Source organism: Cryptomeria japonica, chromosome 6 (assembly GCF_030272615.1).
Source record: "Cryptomeria japonica chromosome 6, Sugi_1.0, whole genome shotgun sequence".
Classification (NCBI taxonomy): domain Eukaryota; kingdom Viridiplantae; phylum Streptophyta; class Pinopsida; order Cupressales; family Cupressaceae; genus Cryptomeria; species Cryptomeria japonica.
Window position 1 is genome coordinate 320,581,619 of NC_081410.1, and position 16,405 is coordinate 320,598,023.

A 16,405-nucleotide genomic window follows, 5' to 3' on the forward strand; every position below is an offset into this window, starting at 1 on the left:
AGAAGTGGATGCACTTTTAGATGAGGATGATGTTTTTTTCAATCTGTGAGAGTGACCTCCATGAAGTAGAAGACATAGATTCATATGTTCTATGTGAGTCTACATTTTATGAGCCAGATGTTGATACTTCATGTTCCTCATGGGATGAGCTATCTATGTACCATGAGGAAGGGGATGAGCAGGAAACACAGTGCATCCATGATCATCATATCACTGAGCCATCTAATGTAAAAGATATTTCAGACTCTTGTGTTGAATCGGATAGTGAGAACAATAGTTGCCTTGATTGGCAATACTCTTTGGCCAGCGTAAGCTATGCCCATGAGATGGAAGAGACCAGCAATGCCTATGAAGACATATAAATTTTTGAACCTCAAAATGATAGTTGTGATGAGCTTGAAAGTGTGGTAATTGATGGTGATTCAGAAGTTCACACATCTGAAGATGAATATGTTTATGAGATCCACTATATATATCAATATTAAAAGGATTCACATGTTGATTATGATGATCAAACCTTGTTGAGTTTGCATGAATTTTTTTATGAAGGCTCATAAATCCATGCACAAGAAGATTCAAAAGATGAAATGGATCTACTCTTGATTGGTGAGGTGGAAATACCTAATATCGACAACAAGGAGGTGCATGAGTGTTTTCAGCTTGTAGGACAGCCATGTGCCCATTTGATGAAGCATGCATCCAAGGTATGTCATAATGGATGCTACAATGAATAGTGTGTCTATCAAAGAGCATGACATACATGTGTCATCTTATGATGAATACTTTCAATTGTTGGGTGGCACTGCATTGCAAAGTGACTGGAGTAATGAGAGCAGTAGTATAAATGAGATATCAGCTGCTAGTATGAATGGTTATGCCTATGATCAATGTGTTTTCAGTGTTTACTTTAGATTGGGCATAATGAAATTAGAGGGGTGCCATATCTTTGATAGGGGTAATTTTTGGTTCTACATGTTTGGTGGTCCGGGACCACCCACTAATTTTTAAAATCATATTTTTAAACTAATGTGTACAGTGGTAGAGTGGCCCAATGGAGTTGGCACTCGGTCTGATCCTCCAGAGATCTAAATTCTTGCCATGCCCACAAGAGGCATGCATCCCTGAGTAAGAGTCACTGTTGGGACTTAAAAATTCATGCCTCATTTTTGAGGTCCCATGTAAAGTTTTGTCCAAATGCACTCAGTTTTGCCCCTGTATAGTGTGCCTAAGTTTCTTTGTTTTAGAGCTTGTCATTTTGCACCAGTTAAGTTGCATGCAAAATCCTCTTAGGGGAGTTTTGAAAACTTTATAGATATTTTGTATACATGTTTGCAGCCTCTTATGATCAATTATGATGCATTTTTGAAATCTCCTTTGGAGGTCCAAAATTTGGGTTGTTGATTTGCAGTTTTGCACCTTTTCTACGTAGCCCACTTTGAGGTGTTATATATTTTTGCCAGTTGATTATCAAGATTAACAAATATTTTCCCATGATTATTTGATGTTTAATGAGCTCCCATGGCAAGTGGTTCAGTCTCATAAATATGATTGCTCAGTTTTCAAAGTTGATTCCATTTGCAAAAGGTTCAGTTCTGCAACTGAACATTGTTAAACAACAGTTTGAAGGCCACTTTGAAAATTCATATTTTATGCCCAGTTGACCTGCATTTTAAATAAATTGTACCCCATGATATTCATTAAATTATCTACCATGCCCCATATTTGTAGCCTCCTAGATCATCATTTGATAAGTTTTTAAAGCCTATTCCTGAGACTAGTCAAGTGTTTTCGGATAAATGTAAAAGTTGCAAAAATGATCAAACTGAAGATTCTATGTTTAATTTATTGACTCTCGGACATCTCATTTGTCTTTCTTCCCTTCTCATTTTTATTTCTTCCCTTTCTTTGGTTGCCTCTAATTCTCTATTCTCTCTTTCCTTTTGTTCTAGGGTTGCCTTCAACTCTTTTCTTGCCATTTGGTTCTTAGGTGCCATGATCTACTTTGTTAGTTTTCCTCCTTAAATATATACTAACTAAAGCTCTGATACCACCTGATGAAGAGGAAGGGTGTGATAAATGAACCTTTGATATTTATAAGGGAAATACAAGGTTCAAACCCCTAGGCCTACTAGCACCCAAATGGCTCAAATAGGTCAAATGCAAACCAACACTCCTCCAAATGATTCCGAAGGTATGGAATGTTTGTAATACCTCTAAATAAGGTGTTTCAACTAGTTTTGTAGTCCTAAGAACTTGTTTAAATGCAAAGCCCTCTTTTTAGCCTTCTAGGCCTAGTTGCCCAATTAGCCCTCCAGTGAGGAAAATGAATTGTTTTCTCTCAACTTTTCCAAACAAATAAAAAAATAAATTAGATATTAAGACACCCATTTGTCTCTAATTTGACATACCAAAATCTTGCATGAGGTTGTTTTGGAAAGTATATGTTGTCCTGCAACTATGCACTATTTTTAGACCCAAAAAGTGGCAAATTTACAAAGGAAGTATATAATGTTTTAACTCCCAAACTCTCAACAGTCATCCAATATGGTTCAAAACTAAGTAAAATGCAATTATTTTCAATTTTTAACCTTCCTAGATGCAAAATCTCAAATTTAGCCTTCCTCAAACCCTTAAAAGTAGGTTTTCTCACATACCCCACTTCCAAACACTATACCATCCAACTGATGATGGATTCACCTTTCATATGACATTTCTTAACACTGTCAATGATAAAATATACCCCTCCTTAAGGAGGATTTGCTACTGTTGCTCCTTAGCAAGCATTTTCAATGCATTTTTACTCATTGGCTCATGGTGATCACCCTTTTCTTCAATGTATCTGCACATATCCTATTATATTTCTATAATACATGTTAGAAACATGTCATAACATGAATTTCAAGCCTAGAGAATTCATGGAATGAATTCATTCATTGAAAACTATCAACTATTAAGAAAATACAAGAAAAACTGTGAGGACAGTCAGCCCAAACGTGTAAAACTGAAACCAAGAATGAATTTTCAGTGCATAAAACAATGTATCCACAGTTCCTACAAGTCCTCAAAGCTTTGGAGATCAACAACACCAACAAAAACCAAAATTACAATGCACCAAACATCAAAAATGGCAGAAAATAAAGTGTTTTATTGAATTTCTTGGTTCCCAGTCTGTACACTAGCATGATCTGCCATACAAAGCATTACATCAACCATTTATAACTTCTCCCTAACTATATAAACCACTTTATATTGGTTATATTTCATGGTTAAGGCTTTTAACTCCTACAAATTAATTTTCCCCCAAAACTACCTAGTTGTTGCATTTCAAATATTCAAATTTGTCAAATATAAAAAATGACATAATTTGATAAAAAAACTCCTAGCTATTGACATGAAATGTCTTGAAATGTTTTATTAAACTTGTATAAACCTTCCTATACTCTCTAAGCCATAAATCCCTATTACATATTTTTGTTGGTCCTAAGGTCCTTACCAGGCCCTTTAGGACAAATTACAAACTTATTACATTTTTCATCATAAAAAGCCATAATGGGCTTCAATACATCATAATTGATTGCTCCTTCACTCCTAAGACCTTCAAAAGTCTTTAATGGCTTCTTTGAGTCCTTTGGTCTTCCAAATGCACCTACACAAAAAGGTGATTGTGATGAAGCACAAATAAGTAAGGCATTCCAAACTCAATGCAGTTTAGAGATTGATAAAACAAAAATACAGAAGTGTTGAACATGGTGGCTACTATCCAAGAACACATTGATGTATGTTGGGGGTTCTTTCCTTAACGCAAGACGTGATTTGAATGAGAAAGGAGTTTGTCAAAAATCATAGAGGCATGGCATCATAGAAGCTCATGACACTTCGATAAAGGCTGGTGGTTGTAATGCAGATGAAATAAAAGGTGTTATTGGTGCCTAAATGTGTGATGCATGTAAGATGCAAGTCTGATGAAAAGCTTTAAAACTTTTGATATTGACGCTCCTCTTCTCCCTGACATTTTGAAATACACAATGAAGAAATTTGCAAGGAGGAAGGTCTGATTCATGCCAGGTTTTGTGCTTCCCACAAAAATTATTGGTTGTTTTACAAAATGGGCAAGGATTGAGGGTAGAAGAAATAAGCGATGACTGTGTGATATGCACAAGGTGCACATGTTAATGGAATACTAGAATCTTCAAGCCAATTTTTTTGTCTTATCTGCAACTCAATTCTACTAGTGTCTTCCCTACCTATGTCAGTGTAAGGATAATGAAAGAGGGCATAGACATTTATTTGGGTTGCGATCTCAAGAAGTGATTGAAGATATTTTGTGATTGGTTTCCCCCAAGGGTAAGTTTTTTTCCTATCAAGGTAAATGACAAAAGGTTCAATTAGAAACGTGTAAGTAAAAAGTATTTTGAATATGATGAGTGAATTACCATATAAAATGTTCTTACTCAGAGGATTTTACCAAAGAAATTGCCTACACGAAATATCAGGAAATATCTTTCATTGGTTTAAAGTGTGTGCCATGAAAGGAATATTTGTGACTTTGCAAAAATAATGATTTTCACTCAATTGAAAATTTGTGTTAAAGGGGTAGAGATGAAAATCATTTTTCTTTGTCTAGGGCATTTCAGTGAGCAGCTAAAATCACAAAATAACATGTCATGCTCTAATGAGATTTTGCTCCAGTGTAGAGTGCAACATAATCTTTTGCCCGGGTGAGATTATTTTTAGATGAATATTTAGCACAAGGTCATGATAATATTATTTTAGTTCACCCAAGGTTATGATAGTGGTGCAGATTTTTTTTCTACATATTTTATTAGTGTAAATCTTGGGTGTGGATTTGAATGTGAATATTTGCACATCAAGTGTGAATAAAAAATTTAACCAACAAGACATTTTCAGCAAGTTTTCAGATTGAGATTCAAGTGGGCATCTACAATCAGAGATTACTTTTTCACCTAAGTGAAAAAAAAAATTAGCTTTTAAAGAGCAGATGCAAATGTGATTTTTTCAGTCAGAAGAGGACAGCGACCAAATTTGGCAAATTTTGGGCAAAGGTGCAAAAGTGAGTTCACATGTGCCTGAGAAGGCAATTTTCAGATTTTGCCCAAATTTAAAGCAAGGTTGTAATAGTGCAGATATGGCAATTTTTTATCAAAGAGCAGGGCTAAATGTGACTAGTAACTACTACAAGTTGTTTTCTCTAGATTTTGAAAGGTCACATTCAGATTTTGAGTGCAAGTTGAAAACCCTTTTTGGAGGAGAAATGCAGATTTAGATTTGAAGACAATAGAGATTGGACATGTGTCAATTGGTGATGCTTTCTAGGGTTTTGGTGTGGTCCTCTCTCTTATCTACTTATTCAATTTTCTTCTCATTTTGAAGGGTTCCAACCCTGAGTTTCTGCTAAGGCAGGTAGATACTTTGTAAGGCATTTTCGTAAAGTGTTCTCAGTTAGGTGCAGATAACTAAAAGTTTGTTTTAGTTATTAAATATTATTCTTTGAAATGTGTTTCATAGTTTTATGGTATCAACTTGTTGTCTTCATTTTGGAATGTAATTTTATTTAAGTGAAATAATCAAGGATTATTCTCAGTCTTTGAGCATATTTTATGTTTCGAGTTATATTTTTCGATTGCTATCTGTTCAAGGGATGGAGTAAATTCTTTCATGAGTATAATGGGATTCTTATGTTTCATATAGATTATTAAGTATGATTGTTTGATACTATTTCAGTGACCATGTTATTATAAGTTAATATCATTCAACAAATCTTTAAAGAATTTTTTGGATGCAACAATTTAAGTGATCTTTTATGTGACTTTGTTGCCCTGTCTTTGTCACTGGTCATTTCTTTTCAATTTCTGGTTTAGTTGGTTTCATATATTATCAAAATCATTTCATTTATTTTTTTCCTTTATGTTGTAGGAGTATGATTAGTTTAGTCTTTGTTCTCAGTATTTCTTAAGGAGCAAAATGGGATTATGTTCAAGTAATGGTGACATGTCAAGCACCCATTATTATGCATCTGAGAACTATCCACTTTATCTATAGGTTTGATGGTTAGTTTATATAAGTATCATTTTTCAGACCTGCAATAGGAACACCCTCCTGAGTCTAGTAGAGCTTGAAGAGTAGAAGGCTTGTATAGCCTTGTTCAGTTATGTTTTCTTATCTTCAGTCTATTGATAGTGTTGATGTCTTGTCCTAGATTACCAATCCTATAGTCTAGTGTTGTGTATCTCCTTATGACTGAAGGTAGCAAGAAAAATTGTTAACACATCTGATGATATAAAGTGGCCAATAAGAAAGGACCCCAAGCATTAGTGTGTCTGTGTATGATCATATCATGGATAACTCTACCCCAACCAACTAGAAATCCTTGTGTCCTCCTATCAAGAATTAGAGGACCAGCTACAATATTGCATAATATGACAATCAAATCATTGTAACCCAAAGTATCCAATGGGATATCATATCCACCATGTATCTACAGATCTTGCTCAGTGCACTCAAATAGATCTCATAAACCCCAGATACCATCTGTGCGATCGAATGTAACTCTAGCACAATAGATGGGAATGTAAAGAATATGCCACACATCCTCCAAGGTAACTGATGTCTCTCCTCTGGGTAAATCAAATGAACAAGTCTCTGAGTGTCACCACTCAACCAAAGCAGTAATCATGGCCCTGTTGGGCATAACCTCTGGAAGATGGAGAATATGGTATAATCTCAAATACCTAATCAAAGCAACCTCCTCCTATGACAACTCATCTCGCCTATCAACATCATCAGGCCTCGTCTATTTGCCTATCAACACATGAAAGTTCTCCTGCAAGAGAAGCATGAGAAAATAATCAAATAATTTATTCGCACGACAAAAAAAATCAAATCAAGTATTTTAGAAAATTTCACAATCAAAAAATACGAACTAATAAGTTCAATTGCACAGCAGAAACAAACAAATACAAACCATTTAAAGAAAATGCATATCAAAATTAACAAATGTGAATCAATTAAAACAAATGTGCATCAATATTTACAATTGTGAATTTTTAAATACAATTGCGCATTCAAAAGATAATTGTGCATCATTTTAAACAATTGCACATAAATATTAACAATTGCGAACAAGTCAACATACATTTGCGCATAATTTAAAAAAAAATTGCACTGACATCAAAACGGAAAAAATGGAAAAACAAGCAAAAATGAGCAATTTTTTTGAAATGCGTACCATGCCTCACGTGCTAGGTGGTCTCTAGTATGAATGCACTCGATCGAACAGGTGCAATCTCACTCTGTGGCCCACCATCACACTCCAAAGTCACAGGAAGCACTGAAATCAAGAAGAGCTCCACAAAATCAAATGACTGCAAATGACCAAATGAAAGGGCTAATTCACTATTTATATCTCAAAAAATTAGGGTTTTTACCACTCCAACGGCCGTAGTCCCCCTGAACTTCAACGCACTTGTAGCACAGGCAAATAGATTTGAAAGCGCCCGAAACTTCACATTGTTGCTCACTACCACAGTATCGAAATAATGGTCTCAATTTCATAATTTTTTGACCACTTTTTCTAAGCGGGCATATTTACACCATAAGCATCATCAGGGCATATTTTGGGGCAGAAAAAAATTATTTTCTTTGAAACAACATCTTCTCAACATTGTGTCAAAGAGGGGCAAATGTAGACACTGAAAAATGTCTTTTTCATCATCACTAATTATTCGTCTTAATTATTTAAGTAATTCTTTAATTATTTAATTAAGCTAATTATTCTTCTAAACTGATTCAATCATCACCCTTCAACATTACTAATCAGTCTATTTCTATTCTTTAATTAATTAATCAATTAACCCTTTCTCAAATATTAATTATTTAATTAATTATGATTATTTCTGTAATTAAATAATCTTTATTATTTCATTAAATCCATTTCTAATGTTTAAATTATTTAGATTAATTAACTTGTTCTTCCAAATCCCAAAATTTGGATTTCAAATAATTCCATCTAATTTCATTTCTCTCAAATTTGTGAATCCCCAAATCTGATTTTAGTTAATTTCATGTGCATTTCAGCATTTGAAAATCAAAATTCAAATCCAAATTGAAAATGAAAATCAAATTCAACTTCAAAATCCTATAGCACATGTTGAAAATCTTAACCGAATGATCAAATTAGTTACTAATTAGTCAACTCAGTTAACTCATCAATCACCCCTTTTTCACTCTCAATCACCTTTTCTAACTAATCAATCAATCCACTTATCTTTCCAATCCATTCAGTCATCTAATCCATCAATCTAGTCAATTGTTCAATCTATTATGTCCACTATCAAATCTATTTAGTTGACTACCCAATCAATTTGAGTTAACAAATCAATCAGCTCTGTTAACTGGTCAATCTAAATCAGTTATCTCCCAGTCAGGACTTGAGTTCAAAATCCCTCCCCATCTCTCATGAAAATCTATATAAACAAGATCATTTTCTCAATTCAAGCTAGATCACACTCTTCAAAGCAATTGCCATCTTATGCAGGAATTTCAGTGCAATACCTAAGAGCCACCTACATCAGCAATTTGGAGAAGAACAATGGAAGCACAAATTTAGATTAGGGAGTTTGAATTCGTTTAAAGCTTTCAATTCTAGCATTTATTCTATTGATTTGTGTTTTAAATCATGCTAGATTAGTTAAGGATTTGTGATCGTCCTTATTTCCTAATTAAGCATATTAGATTGATGATTTCAAGCATGAAAACAGTGATGTTGCAGTTGTTGTTGTGGTAATTCACGCTGCTTGTGGATGTTTCTAGATCATGTTCTATCTATGTTGATGGTCCGCATTGATCGTTGTGAGTGTCATTGATCATTTTCTTGATCTGGTGGTGTTCTTCATGTTATTCGACATTCATGATGATTGTACCATATTGCGGATGTTCAAGGAGTAATTATTGGAGGTGGTTCTTGCGTGTGGTGTTGGTTTAGGTCCAAACTATGTCCTGGCCAACATTGTTTTGGTTTGCATGTATTGTTGTAGTGTGTGAGGTTATTGTTTTGTAATTTGTGTTGAGGGTTGAGCCAACCTTGAAATATAGGTTGATGATTTGTATAAATATATGTAATATTTATGTGAGAGATGTATTTGTGTGTGTGAACATTGATTTGATCTTTCAATGGAAGAGGAGAAGTGTGAAGAAGTGAAAGAAGTGTGAAAGAGCATAGTTTGAGTTTGTGCTTAACTGGAACTATAACTAGGCATGAGGAGATGGTATTTCATCAGTTCATGATCCTCCAGATGTAATCCAATGCTTTTGTAAGTCAATGAGCCTTCCCAAGGGTTGTATCCCTTCTTGCTTTATGATTTGAGCAGTGAGCACTAGGTAGTGTGCCTCAATGCATGTACATTCCCCACTGTAATATTTCACTTACTCCTAACAGGGTATTATCTCATTGTGGGTAGGTTCCCACTATGGTTTTTCCCTTAATCGGGATTTCCACATCAAAAATATTGGTGTTATGTGTGCTATTGATGTGGTGTGGATTTATGCTTTCATTGTTGATTATCATATCTGAATCTAAGTTTGAGTTGTGTAGAGTTTGAGAACAAACTGATTCACTCCCCCTCTCAGTTTGTTGCATTGTTGCCAACAGACCCAATGTAGATGAGCATAACCTTGATTCATACCCTAACTACTATAAGTAGATTTGACTAAGTTGATACCATAAGTTGAGAAGTACTCATGGGAATGGTATTCTGAGCCAATGTTGTTTTAGTTTGTGTTAAGGTGTTTAGGAAACTAGATGTTGTTTGTAAAGTAACATTGGGACTAGTTTGAGATGTGATATTTGTATTTGAGGACATAAGTCCCGATTGAAAATTTTGAGTTGCCGCGGCTTTTGTGCTTTGAGGTGCACCATAGGTTGAGCTTGAAGATGTCTCTTGTGTTTGTGTAAATTTTGGTGTTTGATTCACATTTTGAGTCAAGGTTACTCCTGGTGGCAATATCATTGAAATGTCAATATTTGGGGGTAACTTGGCCCCATTTTGAGTCAAAAGGGAAAGGTATATGTCCTTATTGTTATTTATATGCACGTTTAAGATCATGAGCACTTGTGGATCTTGTTGAGCCACCTCTAATTCTTCTTGTGTCAAGTTTTATTGGATTTCTTCCATTGAAGGCATGTTGTTTGTACTTATAGGCAATGTTGTAGGTCATCTAGCTTGCGGGTGTTGGTAAGTTGATAAGTTCATGTTCCACATGGGGTTGAACAATGGGTCATTATTTGGGTCCATTTTAGCTCTTTGTGATCGGGTTACTAGCATGAATGACTTCTATGACACCTTGGAAATGCAAGGCCTTGGAAAAGTTATGATGCACTTAAAATGACAATGCTAGACTCTGACACGCTATTGAGGATTGGGACAAGGAATTTGTGAAGGAGATTGTTGAGGACTAGGATGAGGAAGTTGTTGTTGTTGCAATATAAGTTTTTCAAGTCTTTACTAAATGATTTCTCTTTCAGTTGCTCTCCGGATTCAGATTGCTTTTTGTATTTCCTCATCTATTACAAATTCAACTCCTTCATGCTGGGGATACTAGTTCTTAACTTCCACATAGGGTAATCAAGAGTGTCAATGATTTCTCCTTGATTGTCATTTGGACCAAGATTGGGTTTCTCAAATTGGAAGAGATTGTCACCACGTGAGACCATTACGACACATGCTATGAAAATGCAGCTAAAGGGAGTTTAATCTATTGACCAAGTAAATGATACTACTCAAAATATTTATCCATAAGTAAGATAGATTTACCCAAGCTAACAACCAAAGCTAGAATCCAACAAACTAAATCCTTAAGCACAATGAAAATTAATCAAATTAACAAAATAATGAAATGGAGCATCAAAACCACATTTTTGTCAATCCAATTGGCTTCCATTGCTCTTATTCATCATCGTATTGGTGTGGTTCTTAGTATCTGCACTAGAGTACTTGCATAAGTTTAGACACAATAATTCTGAAGATAGTGGTTAAAGAAAATTGAGGAGAAATGGGCTGAATTTATAGATTTTGGAGGATGAGAATGGATGGTAGAGATTCATTCTGGGACAGAATTGATCAATGGCTAAGATTGCTTGAGACAAAAATGATTGCGAGTTCAACTCATTTGATTGATGAGTCAACTGGATTGATTGATCTAGTAAACTGATTAGATTGATTAGATGACTGAGTTGATTGATTTGTTAACTAAATTGATTACTTTGTTCCAAAAAGGTGATTGAGAGTTGAAAAAGGTGATTGAGGAGTTAATTGAGTTAACTAGGGAGATGACTGAATAGATTGCTCAGTTGACTGAAAGTGAGTGGGAGTTATATTTTCAACATTTTTTGTAGGATTTTGAGATGAAATTCACATTTCATTTTTTTATTTCAATTTGAATTTAGATTTTCAAAAAATGAAATGCACATGGAATTAATTTGGTGAAAATAGAATTTGGGGATTTGAATTTGAATAAAAAGAATTGGTTAATTAATTAAATAATATAATGAAATTCTTTAATTATGTGAAATTGAATTTAATTAAATAATGAAGATTATTCAATTAAAATATTAAATCATAATTAATTAAATCATAAATATTTAATTAATATTAGAAAGGGGAAAATGATTAAATGATGAAGATAGAATAAAATAATTAGTAATATGGAAGTGTGATGATTAAATTAGTCTAGAAGAATAATAATTAGCTTAATTAAATAATTAAAAAATTATTTAATCAATTAAGATGAATAATTAGAGTGTAATCGATAAGACATTTTTTAGGTGTCTACAGTTTCAGCTAGTGTAATTGTATGGTTCATATCATCTTTCATACAAACTAAAAATAATGGCCTCTATATGAAGTTCTTATGATCATCATTGGAACCAAATGAGTTGTGAATATTACTCCATTGAATCAATTGTAATCAGTTAGTTATAAAGTAAAAAAAAACATAATATTTTGGTGTATCACCTCAAGTTAGTATAGATTTTTCATCTTCAAAGAATCTTTTACCCTGTTCTCAAGTAAAATCAGTAGTTGTAGGAAATTTCAAAGGGAACTAGCCCTCTCTGAATGTCTACTTCCATTATAGGGTACCCACAACTTGAAATTAGTCCCATGTGTCACAAGTTAGCTGAGTCTAGGCTTACCTAGGGTCCAGACCTTAGTGATATTAGTCAGATCACTGAGAAAGAATAGTGACTAGGAGCATATCATTGTCATAAAAGACAACCAATACTGTTGGTATTATGGATGAATTAATTATGTGTTGCATTTGTCGTGCCCAAACTTTTGGGCAAAAACGGAACAACAAATTTATTTATTTTTGACAACATACACTCATTAAATAATCTACATTAAAATGAAATCAAATAAGTCTTGTCTTAACTAAGGTGTAAATAGAATCATTTACTAAAGTTGAAATAATTAACTCAATCAATATAGCGACAATAATTAGTGAAGACTAATTATTCCCTAAGAGGGTCATCGCAACTTAATTAATTAATTTAATCAACCTAATTAATTTTTTGCTAATTAAAGTCGAGAGATATTTAAATATCTTGATTGCATTTAAAATATTCCAGCTAATTAAAATAATGATAATGTTATCTTAAATTAAAATTAATTAATTAAGCGCACGCAAATTCACTTTTCAAATATAACCAATATGGTTAACTAATTCAATAATGATATTTGCCAAATAAATATAATTTATATTAAAGTCAATTTTAAATTCCCTAAACCTTCAAATTTTTTACTATTAAATTTCTTGGCCAATACTGACCACATATGCTAGATTTTGCATAAAACAATTAATAATATTCATTAATAATTTCCCCCAAATTAAATCTAACCTAACGTCCATATTTAATTACAAATGAAAAATAACTATACAATAACACTAGTTAGTAAAATTAAATCAATTATGCCATTGATATAACCATATAAAATGAATTCCCAGTTTTAAATTATGCGTTGATAAAAAGACTATATTAAAATAAATTAATCTTCACCTTAGTCAAATAGGGAGTTATAATTAAATTCCACACATGGCTATGATTAAATGGGAGGGAAATTCTTTTTCAAACTTTAAAAAGAATTCCCCCTCTTTAATTAATATTTTTAAACCTCAAACCCTAAATAGGGTTGAGTTATTCCTCTACTAAATTTTATTTTAAAAACAACTCTAATAAAAAAAAATTCTATTCTAAATGCTAACCCTGACCCGAATATGGGCTAGGGTTGCATATCTTATTTCCCTCTTTAATCTTATATGCTAACCCTAACCCGAATATGGGTTAGGGTTGCATATTTTACTCTTCATGCTCATTGATCTCTTTTTCTTGTTGTTTGGTGTGTGTGTGTGTTTAGGGTTTCGTAAGAGGCGGCGGTGGTAGCCAAAGGGAAACGATGGCAGAAGGGGCGACGGAGAATCCACAGGGAGATGGGGCGGCGACAACCACTGCAGTGGCCACTCGCAGTGGCAACCGAGGCCACCACTGGGGGTCGCCACCTGCAGTGGCACCGTGGGCGCCCCTGTGGGCTTCGGCCCATAGAGGGGACCCGAGCCGCCCTACGTGTACGCGAGGGTAGATGGGAGGGTCTGTTCCCCCATACTTTGCTTTCAAAAAAAATATTTAATTTTAAATTTCTTTTTTTTGTTTATAAAATATATTTAGATAAATGTTTATATATATATATATATATAAATATATAAATATATATATATATATATATATGTATGTATATGTATATGTATGTATGTATATATAAATATAAATATATACATATATAATATCTTAGAATTACATGCATGATTCTGGGAAAAAAATAACCAGAGTACTAATGCAAGATTTCTTTCTTAAATTTCCAGTTTACCCATATTTTAATCAAATGCAACTGTTTTAATTCAAAGTGCAGCATGCAAACATATATATATATATGACTTTCTTTGGTAAAAATCCGAACTTCAAATAGTTTTAGCAAACTGTTTTATTTCAATAACAGAATAGGAGTTAATCCTTTTATTTTATTTTCACTAAGGGCATATTAAGATTTATTTTCATATTTTATAGAATGTAAAATATGGCAGTTTTATTTATCTATAGAATGAGTAATTTTACTGTTTTTACAGAATGAACAGAAATGACAGCATTAAAATTATTTTCCCTACTACATTGCATTTCCAGATTTTTAACTTAAGCAAAAATGACTAATTTTTATAGTTGCAAACTAATCTTTCTAGTTTAATGGCTTTCTACTTAACATGCATTTACAAAATATGTAAATAGTAGCAGAATAATTTTTATAGACAACTGCAACTAATATTTCCTAAAAACCCATGATTAACAATGGCAAGATAAAAAGCATTAAAGTTTTAAAATAGAATAAAGCACCTCTTTCCTTTCTATATCAACATTTAAAACAGAATAAAACATTTCATTCCTTTCTGCATCTAATTAGTTAAAAACGAAATTAACTTCATTTCCCAGCAACTTTGACATTACAGAATTAATTCAAATACTTTCTTCTTATTTAAAAGATCAACATCTCAAGTAAAAATACATTATAGTACATGGTAAGCTTGATTTAATAATACATTTCCTTTTCAAAATAAATACAATAGAAAACTCTTCTCTATCATTTTTGCAACTAAAGTACAATAATAGGGTCAATTCCAAAGCTTTTCCTTCAATCCTTTCCCAAAGCAACCTGCAATATAAACTTGAGGTTGTGACCATGGAGGCTCACCTCCCAACCTAGGCTTACTAGAAGCCACCCCCGAGCTTGGAGAACCAAGACCTAGACAGGTTACACTCAAGCAATACAAAAACAAGCATGGAAAACTCACAACAAACACATTCCCATCCCAAGGCTAAACATCATCACATAATGTGATTTTTACATGGGTGGAAGTGGACTAAGTACCTTGAGGAGGAACTGCAATATAGTAGATCACAAGCCATCTCATGGCAACCAAGAACACATCACAAATCCAACTTGACCCAACATCCTTATGACCCCCAAGGCATACATGCCATAATATCTCCCCTTATGACCCCCAAATGCATAAACAAAACTATGCAGCAAGGGTCACATAAACAAACCCTTGAGATCGCTCTCTTAAAGAGAGCCTCTCACTCTAAGGCTGTCAAACAACCTTCCACCCCCAAGGCCACTCTACCCTCCCAAGGGTGAGATGGCCTTGGATACTCCCAAAACACATATAAAATGCATAACCAAAACAAGTGAAAGCTCACATATATTTCTTCACAAATTAAACACAAAGGAAGAAAACAAACTACATTCAAGCAATCTTTCAAAGAAAAGTTGTAACATACAAGGAAAAAGATTGAACCAACCTTGAATCTGTCAAGGGTTTACAAGGGATAGTTTGGAGAAGAGAATCCCAAATCCACACTTCTTTCCTTCAACACTTAGCCAAAAATTCTATCCTAAACTTGCTTCCAAAATTTCAAGAACTAGTCTCCAAAGATGGAGAGTGGGTGATTAACTTCCTAAGTCTCAATCCCTTGCCTAAGAAGGCTTCTCTCACTCTTTCCAATTCCTTGGATAGAGTGAGAGATCACATTGGTTGGTCTTCCCAAAGCCTTACACACTCCCTAACCAAGGCACCTCAAAAAGGGAAATGGAATGGGGAAAAGGAATGACACATACCAAGAAGGTTATCTAACCAAGGAAGGCTCTCCTAAAGATGAAATTCGGCCAACTTGGGAAACTCACTTTTTGAAGAGGTTAAACAAGTCCTAGGGAGTGGACATGTGGCCAAATTTGGCCTTCATCCATAGGTACACCATATGACCCACTAAAAATGCTCCTAAATTGACTCTAGGAGTTGGTTAACCCTTTGAAAGTCCACCCAAAGTTTACCTACGAGTCAACTCTGAGTTGACCCTCCTAATGGCTCACTATCCTAGGTTTACTTGAGACCTTCAAGGATAATTGGAAATATAACATTGGTAAAATAAATTCCTCAAAAAGAGGCATGACAATGCCAACTCAACATACAACACATGTGTCAAGTGGCACTACAAAAAGAATTTCACATCACAAATACACACATGGCAATTGTCCCTATTGAAATTTATAAATTAAACAATTTACCAAATTTAACACTCATGCAAGCATAACATTTACAAATTAAAATACGTTTACAAATGAGGGGTTGTCTCTCCAAATAGACAACCCCTCGCTTCACAATCGCACATAGACCTAGGCTTGATTCTCCATAATGTTTCCATGGTCGCATGGATAATTTTCCTGCGCATCTCAATTACACATTATTAATTCCCAAATAGCCTCATATAATATTAAACACATAAATA